The sequence below is a fragment of the Theropithecus gelada genome, chromosome 5, assembly GCF_003255815.1.
Source record: "Theropithecus gelada isolate Dixy chromosome 5, Tgel_1.0, whole genome shotgun sequence".
NCBI lineage: Eukaryota > Metazoa > Chordata > Mammalia > Primates > Cercopithecidae > Theropithecus > Theropithecus gelada.
The window spans coordinates 110,690,780-110,705,016 of NC_037672.1; the positions used below are offsets into that span (position 1 = coordinate 110,690,780).

General features: G+C 35.5%; 1 protein-coding gene across 40 annotated transcripts in view; it reads left to right on the forward strand.

Moving 5' to 3' along the window:
* ANK2 (ankyrin 2) overlaps nucleotides 1-14,237 on the forward strand; it is a 706,278-nt gene that overhangs the window by 481,168 nt on the left and 210,873 nt on the right. The gene's annotated exons all lie outside the window — the stretch shown is intronic.

Sequence of the window (14,237 nt, forward strand, 5' to 3'; positions counted from 1 at the left end):
TAGGCAATGAGTTTCAGGTGAATTAATAAGAGCAGATATAAATTTTGCTAATCAAGGTTTGAAACCAAGTGTTAAAGTTTAGTAAGTCTGCAAAAAATTTACTTGATCCCACAAATTTTCACTAGTTTAATTCATATCGATCAATGCTGCTTGACATTCCTATTGGCCAGTTTCACCCTGTTGAACATCTTCCCTGATATTGTTTCATTTCCACAAATACTTCTCCATCTATTCTGTGTCAGGTACTGTGCTGGACAGTGGAAATAAAGGTGAATAAGTAATGGACTATTTCTACCTTGGAGGGCCAGGCCAATTGGGGATATAGACATGTAAACAGAGAAATCTGGGACCCCACTTGAGCCATGCACAACATCTAGCACAGTGCTATGCTTATAACTCATTGTCAACACATGTTTATAAATGATTGAATATTCAGGGTGTTGGGGACCCCGGAGTAAATGGACTTGGTCAAACTTGAGGGTAGATTTAAGGCAGGGTCCTGAAGAAGCTATCCTTGCCTCTAGGAAATAGACTCACAGGGCCCACTTAATACAAATTCCTGTAGAAGTCAAATAATAAAAGATAACTAGTAAAGAATTCTTCATTGTTCCTTAAGCCTGGCTTAAGCCTGACTTTTCTTTTAAAAGAAGATCTTGGGCATCTGGGCTAAAGTTTAGTTCCATGAGATGAATTAACTAACCTTGCTTTTGTTTTTAGTTATGTTTAAATGAGGAATTTCCTTACTTTTCAAAATTCTCTTTAGAGTTGATGCCAGTACTCTTACCCCAACAAATCAAGAATTTGTTTTGAAAGCTGCCTCAGAAGAAGTTCAGATATTCTTTGAAATGCAGTAATAACTACAAGGATTTTATTGACAGAGTTCCAACAGAAGAATTTTATAATATAAGCTAAGTTTTTTTAAAGGCAGTGCAAGCTACAAATACTTGATTTACTCATCATTTTTCTACTCCATGTGCTATGTACTATAATTAATCAAATATTTACATTTTCAGCCAATCCTATCTTTTACATTTTAGTGTAAAATTATGTAAATGTTGTACCTTGCATAGAATTCAAATTGAATAGCCCAACATTCCTGACAATTACAGTTCATAGCACAATGGTAAATTTAGAAAGTTACAGCAGGTCACATCCAATGAGGATAAAGCGGCATTTCAGTTGTGCCCTGGTCTTATGGGAAAAATGGGAACATGTCAGCTGCGTGATATTTGTATTCTGAGCTCATGAGAAAACGCCTGTACAAAACTTTGTTTCAGTCTCGTGTGTGTTTGTGTGCTCGTGTGTGTGTGTGTGTGCATGTGCGTGTATGCACTGCAATTTCTTACTTTATTCTCACTGCCTGGCATTTCATTAAATATGTTGATGGGTCAGCATTATTCCCTTCCAGGGGCATTACAAGAGGCCCTTCCTTATTCCTAGGACATTCATGAGCAGAGAAATGGGAAGGAGTGAAGCAGAATCCAGTGTCCACAGAAAAACTGGGCCATCTCCCAGAGGTCACTCTATGGCCTCTATCTTTAGTCCATGCCCCTCTCTTGGACTTTTTAGCCTTGCATTTTTAATTCCCTACTTTACAGTGACAGCACTTCAAGTTCAATCAGGTCAAAACCAAACTGTGTTCTTCTTTCCAATTTTAGGGTATTCTGTTCCCCTAAATTATTGATCTTTATTGAAAGTGTCACTTACTACATGCAAAAGCTACAAGTCTCCAACTTTTCCCTAGTTTCTTCTTTTGATAAGTTTTCAAAGTCAATTTCCCCAAGTTTTCAGCTTTTTTTTTTTTTCCTGTATATGACTAATACTTTGTTTTCACACATCCCTGATGACACTGCTCACCAGGACTATCAAAATAGTATCCCAAATTTTCTCATGAATGCCGTGCTCTTTTTTTAACCTTTATTTTAAGCTAAGGGGTGCTCGTGCAGGTTTGTTACATAGGAATTTGTGACATGGGGGTTTGTTGTACAGATTATTTCATCACCCACGTATTAAGCCTAGTACCATTACTTGTTTTTCTTGATTCTCTCCCTCCTCCCACACTCCACCCTGTGAAGGGCCCCAGTGTGTGTTGTTCCCCTCTCTGTGTCCATGTGTCCTCATCATTTAACTCCCATATATAAGTAAGAACATGTAGTATTTGGTTTTCTGTTCCTGCATTAGTTAGCTGAGGATAATGGCCTGCAGCTCCGTCTATGTTCCTGCAAAGGACATGATATCATTCTTTTTTTATGCCTGCATAGTATTCCATGGTGTATATGTACCACATTTTCTCTATGCAATCTGTCATTGATGGGCATTTGGATTGATTCCATGTCTTTGCTATTGTGAATAGTGCTGCAATGAATATACACGTGCAAGTGTCTTTATAACAGAATGATGTATATTCCTTTGGGTATATACCCCGTAATGGGATTGCTGAGTTGAATGGTATTTCTGTCTTTCAGTCTTTGCGGAATCCACATACCATCTTTCCACAATGTCTGAACTAATCTATACTCCCACCAACACTGTATAAACATTTCTTTTTCGTCACAACCTTGCCAGCATCTGTTATTTTTTGATTTTTTTGTAGCCATTCTGACTGGCATTAGATGGTATCTTAGATCACTGTGGATTTGGTTTGCGTTTCTCTAATGATCCCTGACCTTGAGCTTTTTTTCATACGATTCTTGGCTGCATGCATGTCTTCCTTTGAAAAGTGTCTGTTCATATCTTTTGCCCACATTTTTATGGGGTTGTTTTTTCTTGTAAATTTGTTTAAGTTTCTTATAGATGCTGGATATTAGACCTTTCTCAGATGCATAGTTTGCAAAATTTTTCTCTCATTCTGTAGGTTGTCTGTTTACTCTGTTGATAGTTTATTTTGGTGTGCAGAAGTTCTTTAGTTTAATTAGATTCCATTTGTCAGTTTTTGCTTTTGTTGCAACTGGTTTTGGCATCTTCATCATGACATCATCATCTGTTCCTGTGTCCTGAATGGTATTGCCCAGGTTGTCTCCCAGGGTTTTTATTGTTTCATGTTTTACATTTAAGTCTTTCATCCATCTTGAGTTAATTTTTGTATATGGTGTAGGGAAGGGGTCCAGTTTCAGTGTGCTGCAAATAGCTAGCCAGTTATTCCAACACCATTTATCAAATAGGCACTTTTTTTTCCCCATTGCTTGTTTTTGTCAGGTTTGTCAAAGATCAAATGGTTGTAGGTAGGCAGTCTTATTTCTGGGCTCTCTATTCTGTGCCATTGGTCTATGTGTCTGTTTTTGTACCAGTACCATGCTGTGTTGGTTACTGTATTCCTGTTGTATAGTTTGAGGTTGGGTGGCATGATGCCTCTAGCTTTGTTCTTTTTGCTTAGGATTGCATTGAACACCATGCTTTTTTCCCTCCAACTCATCCTCCATCATTATCCTCATCACATGTTAGAGTGGTAATTTTAAAATGGACATTTTCATATTGCCTTTTCCTGTCTTATACTTATGGTTTAATACTCATTCTCCCTTTTAGGACATACAAAACATTAATGGTCTGGGCCCTACTTTACTTTTAGAATTTTACTTCTTTCCTGTTTCCAATATGATCTTTAACTCACTTATACTGAATTTATAATTTTCTCCATACTGTGTTCTTTCGTGCCCCTATGACATTGCACTTGCTATTCCCTGGGCTGGCTATGTTTTCCATCTGACTTATCAGCAGGAATCTTTATCAAACACTATATTGCAATCTCTATTCTAAATGTAAATAGTAAAATAAGTTTGTAAAACAAACAAACAAACAAACACCTATTGCTTAGACTACTGCCTCTACATGGATCTCCCTGAATCTACTTTTCCTACTTCCGTTACTGGTGTATCTTGTAGCTAAAATTTTTTTTTTTTTTTTTTTTTAAACTTCAAACATCATAAAATCTTTGAGGGAATGAATCATGTTTATTTCTTCTACATTCAATCTCTAGCATCTAACACAGTGCCTGGTACATAGTAGGTACTTCAAAAATATTTCTTTGATTCTCATCTCAGCTAAATAACTCATTGTTAAGGACAGATTAAATTATTTCAACTATTTATCATAAAATAATCTGCTTTTGACTGATTTATTTTCGCGTGACAAATTGAAAGCTATAATTTTTTTCCAGTATGTTTACATATTTAGATAGATACAGCTAGATCTTTCTAGTAATTTAATCAAGTCAACTCAGTGAGTTACACTGGGAAGCAATTTTCTTCTTATACAGTACACATACTACATACTCTTTAGTCTCTTAAAAAATTTTATGTTAAAAAGATTTGTTGACACTGTTGTGCACCACTGGGCTGGCATGATGGGAGTGATGCAAAATGCCTTTATATGTATCTTTTAGCATAATGCTGACTTATTAGAATTGGAATTTTTCCTTCTGAAGCTCACCATTTGCACTTAGTATCCATGTAAATTGTCACAAATATGCAAAAGATGCTGAAAGCTGTGCATCCCCATTTGTGACCCACATACTTTGGAGAATGGAGTGAATGAGTAAGTTCTCAAAAATTATATACACATTAGAAAAATGGACTTTTGTCATCTTACAGATGACAGTGAACTCTTTTTAAAAATAAAAAACCCAGCTTTGGCCAGGCACGGTGGCTCATGCCTGTAATCCCAGCACTTTGGGAGGCCGAGGCAGGTGAATCATCTGAGGTCGGGAGTTCGAGACCAGCCTGACCAACATGGAGAAACCCTGTCTCTATTAAAAATACAAAATTAGCCAGGCGTGGTGGTGCATGCTTGTAATACCAGCTACTCTGCAGGTTGAGGCAGGAGAATCGCTTGAACCCGGGAGGTGGAGGTTGCGGTGAGCTGAGATTGTGCCATTGCACTCCAGCCTGGGCAACGAGAGTGAAACTTCATCTCAAAAAAACACCCAGCTTTATGGAGATATATTCAATATATCATACAATTCACCCATTTAAAGTATATTATCCAATGGTTTTTAGTATGTTCACAGAGTTGTGCAACCAACACCACAATAAATTTCAGAACATCTTTATCACTCAAAAAAGAAACTTTGTAACCATTAGTAGTCATTCTCCATTTCTCTACCCCCTCCCCCTTGTCCTCCGCATGACATCATTTGGCCCCAGGCAGTCACTTACCTGCTTTTCATCTCTGTATGTTTGTCTATTCTGGACATTTTAAATTATCAACAATAAGCTTAAATAACAGTTTAATAAAAGGGACTAGGCCGGGCGTGGTGGCTCACGCCTATAATCCCAGCACTTTGGGAGGCTGAGGCGGGAGATATTTAGGGAAGTAGAGTCAGATGGCCACAGAGTGGTTAAGCTATAATTAAGTGATATCTCCTAGGAAAATCAATCACATATGTATATATATTAGACTGTTACAAATGAAAAACCTGTGTGTCCATGTGCATCTTCATGGGGCCATGGTAAGATCAACAGTGTGACAAAATGTACCATGATAGAAAAATATTTGCAAGTTCTTTTAAAATAGTCTCCGTAGTCTAAGTAATTGTGAAGCTTTTAAGAATCTATTTTTTGTTCGGTCCTGAACAATTTAATGCTAAACAAGCAATCTACTTTTTAGTGTGTGCAGCTTGTGGGGTGTGGACAGCACCTCGTCTGTGTTGTGTCACGGAGCTGCTTCTGATTGAGTGATGTCTGCTTCAGAGCAGATGATCTCTGAAGCTGAAGAATAAGGAGACCAATGGGGTTAAAAATGTGGTGCCTACCTCAAGGGGGCAATAGTAAATTAACACTGTAGGATGAGGATGCGTAGCATAATGAAAAATTGATGAAAGATTTTTTTCACTTGGTTGAGTTTGTTTTTCATATCCTGACAGTTCTAAAAGCCTTGAAGGAGGCTAAGACCTAATTCAGGTTCATGTATCCTAATCCTTAAGTATTGCAGTGGGATGAACTCTAATACATCTTTTTCTCTAAACATCCTGTAATATTTTAACATACTGATTAGGAAATGAAAAGAGTTTTGTATAGAGAGTATTTCTTAAAGAAAGAATTAAATAAACTACTGTTACCAAATGATCTCAAAAGTTCTCTCTCCTTTCCCTTGACCCAAATGTTGTTATAGGTGGTTGTAATTCATTTATAAAACTAACTCTTTTTTTGATGACCAGTGATGATCCAAAAGGAAATTCCTTTGGAAATTTGTGTACGATATGTAAAAACTCTCTCAGCTCTTCCGTGCTTGGGCCTATATTCATTTTGGGGCATGTTGACTTTTAGAAGCTGGCAGAACATTTTTTATAGAGCCATCTAACTAGCCGAAAATTGGGAAAGAGATTGGGTCTGTGATACAAATTGTTTTAAAAATAAGTTTTTCATTATTTTATGCACAATTAATACCAGTTGGAGATCCTAAAGCAATAACTGAGAACTATTTAGAATTCAATCATATATAGATGCTGTGGGCATTATTAAACATCCAGTGTGGAGCTCTAAGATTTGATTATTTCCATTGTTGGCCTGAAGAAGTACATATTTCCATGTTACTTTGGTTATTAAAAATATTAGGGCAAATTATCTGGAAACCATAATAGTCAACACAGGACTTGTATAATATTTTACTTTCCTTTACATTGTCAGCATTTTAAACATAAAACAGTAAGCAGAACTTTTCAAATATATCTGTTCAACCAGTATGGTTAGAGGTTGTATGTGGAATTCAACTATGATGTTTTAAGATACCTCCACACTAAGAGGAACCAGTAACAAAAATGAGGGAATCATATTCTTCTAGTTCATATGTTATTCTCTAGAATGATATGACTCTTTAGGAAGGAATATTAACTTTTGCTACAGAATTTAATGGCTAAAGAAACTAAGGTGCTTACCTAACTGAAGCAGTAATGTCTTAAATCTGCGTAGCTGAGGCTTCTCAAAGAGTATCTTATTTCTTGAAAAACTCTGAAGCATTAGATAGGTGTGTTAAGTTTTAACATGGACCTCAAACTGTTATTTAATCTGACATCTGACCTAAAGCTGTAGCAAAATGTTTCCCTATCACTCTGATTTTCTTAGCAGAAATTTGGAAATGTTGTGATACAACTCACAAATATTTTCATCTACAAACTTACCATGTTCCTATTCAAATTCAGAAAATACATGTGTTCAGTGTTGGAACTTCTGAGTTCTGTAGGCATTTCAGAGTTATCATGCCCGGAGTACAAGTAATCAAAACCTATTGATTTTGTTCCTTACAATAACTTTAAATTTTAAATTCACCATAAATTTCAATGAGAAACCAACAAAATAATAAACACCTAAGAAAGTTTTCACCTATCTTTGTTAAAGTTCCCATTTTAGTGAAAGTTTTGGTTGCTTCATTGTCATAAACATTTTAGTAACTGGCATAGTTATAGAGACATTTTATGAAGCCAAACTAATATCAACACAACAAAGTTACCTTTTAAGTCACACTTCTATTATGTCATGAAATACCAGCTACAGATTTCATAAATCTTCACTTTAATAATTCTTAAAAAATGAGCATGTATTTACGCTCATATATGTGTGTGTATGTATATATATACATATATAAGCACTTTCTAAAGTTTTAAAAGCACATAGAGAATGTGAAGTATAAAATAGTTATCAAATAGTTATCAAAGATATTTCATCAGAAATATCTTTTCTGGTTTGTGGTTTTTGTTCCTACTAGTTTTTTTTTTGTTTGTTTTTTTGTTTTGGCAGTAATTCTCATCTACTGGAGGATAGCATCACATTATTAATATTTTGATTCAATTTTCAGAAAAGTAAATGCCATAAAAAAATGAGTGTTCAGAATTTTTAGTGTATAAAATTGTCTCTGATAACTTACTTCACTTATACCAGAAAATTTAACAACTGAGATCTCTGAACCAGATCTGGTCTTCTTGAATTTGTAGTAAACATGTTGAAGAACAGGGGAGTAATGCTATTTATACAATATACACCAAGGATAATAAAAGTGGAATAACCTTCACTAATGCTAAGTGAAGAGTATAATTCATGTATAATCAAAGAGAATTATGTAATGTTTGTAATTACAAAGCCTCATGAATATCAGAACAACTAATTAAAAATGCTCCAGAGTTTGATTCTTAGTAAGCATTCTTTTGAGCTAAAGAACAAATTCTATGTATTTAGTAATCTGCATTGGCTCTTAGACTGTAACATGAATATACAATTTTCATTAAAAATCTCACATAATATAGTCTGTATTTAAAAATTGCCTCCAGTATGAAGAAAAGATAATGCTTTTAAATACTAATATTAAATCTATTTACTTCTCTGTCATTTTTGTCATCAGTTTATAAATTAGGAATAACTTATTTTTCAGGACTACCCACATTTAGCTAAATTTTAAATTTTTTATAAAGATGGGTTTTCATTCTGTTGCCTAAACTAGGATCACCATTTTTTTTTTTTGAAACAGAGTTTCACTCTTGTTTCCCAGGCTGGAGTGCAGTGGGGCTATCTCGGCTGACTGCAACCTCTGCCTCCAGGATCTGAGTGGATTCCCCTGCCTCAGCCTCCCAAGTAGTTGGGATTACAGGCGTCTGCCACCATGACCGGCTAATTTTGTATTTTTAGTAGAGACGGGGTTTCACCATGTTGTTCAGGCTGGTCTCAAACTCCTGACCTCAAGCAATCCACCCTCCTCAGCCTCCCAAAGTGCTGGAATTACAGGTGTGAGCCACCGCATCCGGCCGGGTCACCATCTTTTAAAGTAAATATTTTTTTAAATTATAGCATACAGAAAAATGTGTAAATTATAAATGCTCATCTTGTTATGTAGGAAGTGTACATACCTGTTAAACTGCACCCAGAACTAGAATGTAGAATTAGAGCATTATCAGCAACCAAAGGCCCCTTTCTGACTCTTTCCGAAACTACTGCTGATTTCTAACACTATGGATTTGTTTTGCCAATTTTTGAACTTTAATAAATGGAATAAAAGATATGTCCTTTTCTGTGTCTGACTTCTTTTGCTTAGCATTATCTTTGTGAGATCTATCAATGGTGCATATAGATATGGTTCATTCATTCCTATTCCCACTGCTGTAAAATATTCAAATTTTACTCTCTTTTAAAGTATAAGAATTTTAGAAAGGAATTCATGAATCTCAACACAACATTGCAAAATAATCTTAATTAATGCTTTGAAAGAGATAGAATTGGTATGCTGTAGGTGGTTCTTATTTTTCATAGTTGGTATCTTAGGGAAAGCATTGATAAGTGATGTAATTTATCTAGTGTGCTAGCAAAAATTAATGTTAAAATGTAATAGTAAGTTAAGGGAAAAATTGCTGTCTTTATTTAAAAATGAAATTTCAAATAATCTCTTGCTTAAAATATTTAGGTAGAGTTTATCTATTTAGTTAAACTTAGATATTGTTGTGATTCCAATTCTCAATTTTGTGTTAATAGTTATCTTAAATAACATTCAAAAGTAAAAATGTAAACACTTAAGTTTACTCTACCTTCTTCCCCTAACTGAAGCATTTATAGAGTTCACTTTTATGTCTGAACCAATTTTCTTAACACAAAGGCCACTGGATTAAGAACACTCTTTTGGGAAGTTGCATTTACTCCCTCTGAAGATTAGAGGACCTTTCAGAAATTTTTATTTAGTAGCAATCTAAAGAACTGTTGAAGGACACTATAAATGTAGGTTAACCTGCATGCTTGAGCCAGAGTGTACAAATGTATGGTTTATAAATCGGTAGCAGCCGAACAGAAATTGTCAAGTGGGATTTTGCAGTGTAAACTGTTTTATATCACTTAATGTGTTCTGACTGCAAGAAAATAACTTCTGCAATTCTTTCTAAAAAAAATCCTAGTATATCCAGCGTGCAGTTCTTGGTTGAACCCAAATTGTTGGTTTTGACAAGATAGCAATAATAATGTGAGCTAATGAAAGAGCTGAATTAATTAAACAATAGAGCAGTCCCTGGATAGAATTATAAATCTGCAAGTACAAGCATTCAGATATTACAAAGAGAGTTCTCTGCAGCATCTTCATCACTGGTGACAGACCACACCCAGTTCTGGTTCATTTTGTCCCTTTACACCTGTACATCTCAGTGTATTTTTAAGTACTCTGGTATGGCTTAGGCCTGCTGGCAACACAGTAACACCAGGAACCTTCACATTTAAAGAAAGTCACGTGTGTGCATCGATAATTTGATTTATTATTGTTATTTTGCATTTATCCCTCACAAGAAAAGCCACTAATATAAAACAAACTCAGTAAGTATCCTCTGTGCCTGTCATTGGGCTAAGCATGCTCAAACCATCATATTTTTCCTTAGCAATTCTATAAAGTACATTTTTTTTGATAAAGAAATTGAGACATACAATGACCCAAGATCTGACAAGTCACAATTTGCTAGACATGGATTTTAACTGATCCTACATTCCTAGGAAGAGACCTAAAAAACTGAAAATGTCCCTTATTTTCCTGGTATTCTTATTAAAGTTTTTCCCTTCGAGTTACTTTACTAAGTTTTATTTATTTTGTATTGCTATAAAAACGCAGATCTCAGAGTAGCCAGGTAAATGACCCAGTTTTTACAAAGGAATGACTGCTTCCTAAGAAAATAGGCAGATTCCTCAAATTCCACAAGGAGCATGTGCTTTACTTAAGGTTAACCAGTCAGCAAATATGTGTGCAGGGCACACCATAAGCCAGAGACTGTGACAGGGGAGGTGTTTGGTGTCACTCTTTTAAGGCTAGGAGGGACTGCTGGTTGGGCCACCCTTTTAGACAAGTGGTTCTCAAACTTGAATAGTCTATTAATTTCTTTTAAAGTATATAAAAATTATGACCTCCAGTGTTATTTTTATGATAGTGTTAAGTATTAAAACATAAAACCACATAAAACTCCTTAAATTCTTGTGCTACTATAAAAAAGAAACTTTGACAAATTAAGTAAAACTAGTTATGTAAGTTTTATAGTATTATTCAAGTAAAGGACATCAATTTAATACAATGAATGGAAATGTCTAAAACTAAATTTAACATATTATGTTTAGTAATAAAAAAGATATAACCTCAGAGTTCTGTATTTAATTAGTTTCTGAATTTGACTCCAGTAAAAATAATATAAAGAATACCTTTTTTGTAAGTATATTGTACAAACTATTCTTAATAACTTTAAGGTGTTGTTACCTACTTCAAGCTAATAAAACTTGAAGCTATCAGAGAATAGCTTTAAGAGAATACAATCTTTGAAAGCTCTCTTTATTTGCTTGGAGAGGAAATTACTATTGGGATAGAGTTGTGTACGCAAACCAATAAAAGCTAAAATTAAAAACTGAAAAAATGTTTCACTGTGGATTTTCTATTACACTCACTGCTAATGGTCAGTGCAAGTTGGACCATATGAAGACAGCATCTGAGCGTATGTTAATATGCTACTGACTGCTGCTGCTCAGGTGCTTTTGGCTCGTCACGTCCTGCCATGTATGATGAGCAGATTCTCTGACCATTCTTGTCTCTGTACTACAGCAAAATGTTCTGTCTATCATGCATCTGTATATCATTTGGACTTCACTTGTTATGCACTGAGTTACAAACACAAAGACATATACCGAAGTTATATGGTTATACTCACGTATAGGGTACCCCTGTAGAGGACCTGGAATATGCTAATATCTTCTTTATTAGGTTATTATTGAAACATAAGCACAGAATTAAAGAATTAAAAAACTTGTAGCAAGCTCATGGAGCCCTGTGGATATGCCCCTAGAGCCTTTGGATCAGCACTCCTTGGGGATATAATGTGGCTCTGTGAATGCACATTCCTCCCTGCCTTTCATGTCCACACTGCTGGGTGCCAAGAAAGTTGTTCTGTTTTTCTAACATTCAGATACAAGACAACATACAGAACTGTGTCAAGAAGAATTTAATGCGAAATTTTTCTTTCTTGGCTTGAGATGTCACTCCAGGGTTATAAAGGGTGCAAGTTTTAATGACATCCATCTGTTGCAGATTAAAATAGGTGGGGCTCAGCAGTGGAATTCCTTGTCCAGAGTTTGACTATGGGCGTAAGTACAATTGGTTTTAGGATTTGAGAGTCCTAGGGACATAAGCAGCAAAGCAGAGAGAGGATAGTCTTACATTTGTCTGAGACTTTCTCCCAAAGAAGTTGCTTTTGCCTCATTTTTCTCTTTATTATGCTTTTATGTGTGAAATCTCCTGGTTGAGCAAAGGAAACAGTCTATTTTAAAAGCATGCTTTTCCTCCTACTTACACTTGATTTCAAAACCCTTGCTTTTATCATAATCAGTTGGGAAACACAGCATGGTAAAAATTGCTGTATCTCTCTCCATGAATGTTTGAATCCTCTTTCATCTCTGTATTGATTGAAGATAACCAGGCTAACCACTGTTTATCCAAAGCACTTGTGTCAAGGGCCTTAATCACAGATTGACCTCATTGTAGGGTATGATGTGCTTGTGTCTGTGTGGAAGGGGGAGAAGAATATATATTTCTATGCAGGTATATAAATTTGAGCTTCAATAATGTCAATATTCATATATAACTTTTAAAACCTCATTTTATTTCCATCCTTGAAATTTACATTCTTGGACTATTTTATAATAATATTTCCACTTAATGCATTTTCTCATTTTGGGGGAAACTAAATCCCTTAAAGCGGTTCTTGGAGAATTCAACTTACACAAAAGTCTCCTATGACTCAACTGCTGAAGTGGTCCTTGGCAGAATGGCTCGGATATTATATTTCCATAGGACCCAGACCCTTCAGGACACTGGGAGCATTGTTTGCTAAAATTCTAAGGATTTGCTATAACTTTGACATGCATCCACTTTTTAAAAGTTTGGTTCAGAAAAGAGAAAACCAGTTATAAAAACTTTTCATTACTCTATAACGGCAAAAGCAATCCTCAATGTCGTGTCCAATCCCCAGAGAAGATTCAAAGATGGTCTATTACATATTTCTCAGCAATACCTGAGGCCCCATCAGACCATCATCACCGCTCTAGGCTTCTGCAGTTGTGTTTCTAGGTGTCTCTTCATCCCTTCGGGGTTAGGCTCTTCTTCTGGCTCCACCTGTTCACAGCATTCTTTTTTATAGGAACAATAGAGCAACCTGATCTTTTGCTGAGTTTAATCATGTTAGACATGTTACAGGGAGACAGACAATTGGCTTCTTAATGCAAAGCATTCTTTATCACCTGTTTCCTCATTCTCAGATGAATGTGTTTCTAAGTAGTTCGTCTCAGGTTGGTACTTAACAGAGTTAGTTTTCTAAGTGCATATAGAGGAGTGATAGCTGTGAGGGTAGGGATGGAAGTCAAGAATGTTCTCTCCAGCTGAGGCACTTTATTTAGCGAGTGCCATGATTTACAGAGTAAATATGTAGACCAAAGGCATAATTGTGGTTAACGCAGATGAAATAAACCTAGAGCTCACAGGCTAGGAATCTGTAGTAATATCCACCGTGATACTTTGAAGGTGTGGGATAGGATAGCAGATAAAACTTACAGCTCTGAACTGATAAACATAAATTAAATCTCAGGTCTTCCATTAAATAAATTTGTGTAAATATGTGACTTTGGAAACTTCCTGAATCTCTTTCCTCATCTATTAAATGGGCGTAAGAATAGTTTTTTTTTCTCATAGTATTGTTGTATTTGTGATATAATACATGTGACTCCTTTAGCTCTGTTCCTGACCCACTAAACACTCAGTAAATGTTACCTATAAGCATCTGCTTTATGTACAAATTGGAAAGTACTTTCTAGGAACAACCTCTGATATAATACATAGCACACAGATTTGTTTTGGAAAAACTTTATATAGAGGAATAATATGTTCGTGTTTTATATCTGCAACCCAATACTATTTAACTTTCGTTGTTTTATAGTAAAATTAATGTTTCTTGTGAGATATTAACATAACATAATACACAGTATTATAACTCACTTTTAAGTGCTGTGACAACAAACCTGAAGGTAGGAAATCCTCCTGGAATTCAGCATTTGCCTCAAACAGCAAAATAAATTTCATAGAATAGGCATTTAAAAATGAGTCACAGTTCAGTTGCTGCAGCATTGCAGATATTCTTGGAGCACTCTGCCATCGGTACAGCCTGCAGGAAGGATGAAGAGTGAAGAACAGTGTGATATTAATCATACGATGATGCAGTTCTAAAGAATCAGGGCATGAATTCTGGATGTATAGATTTCAGT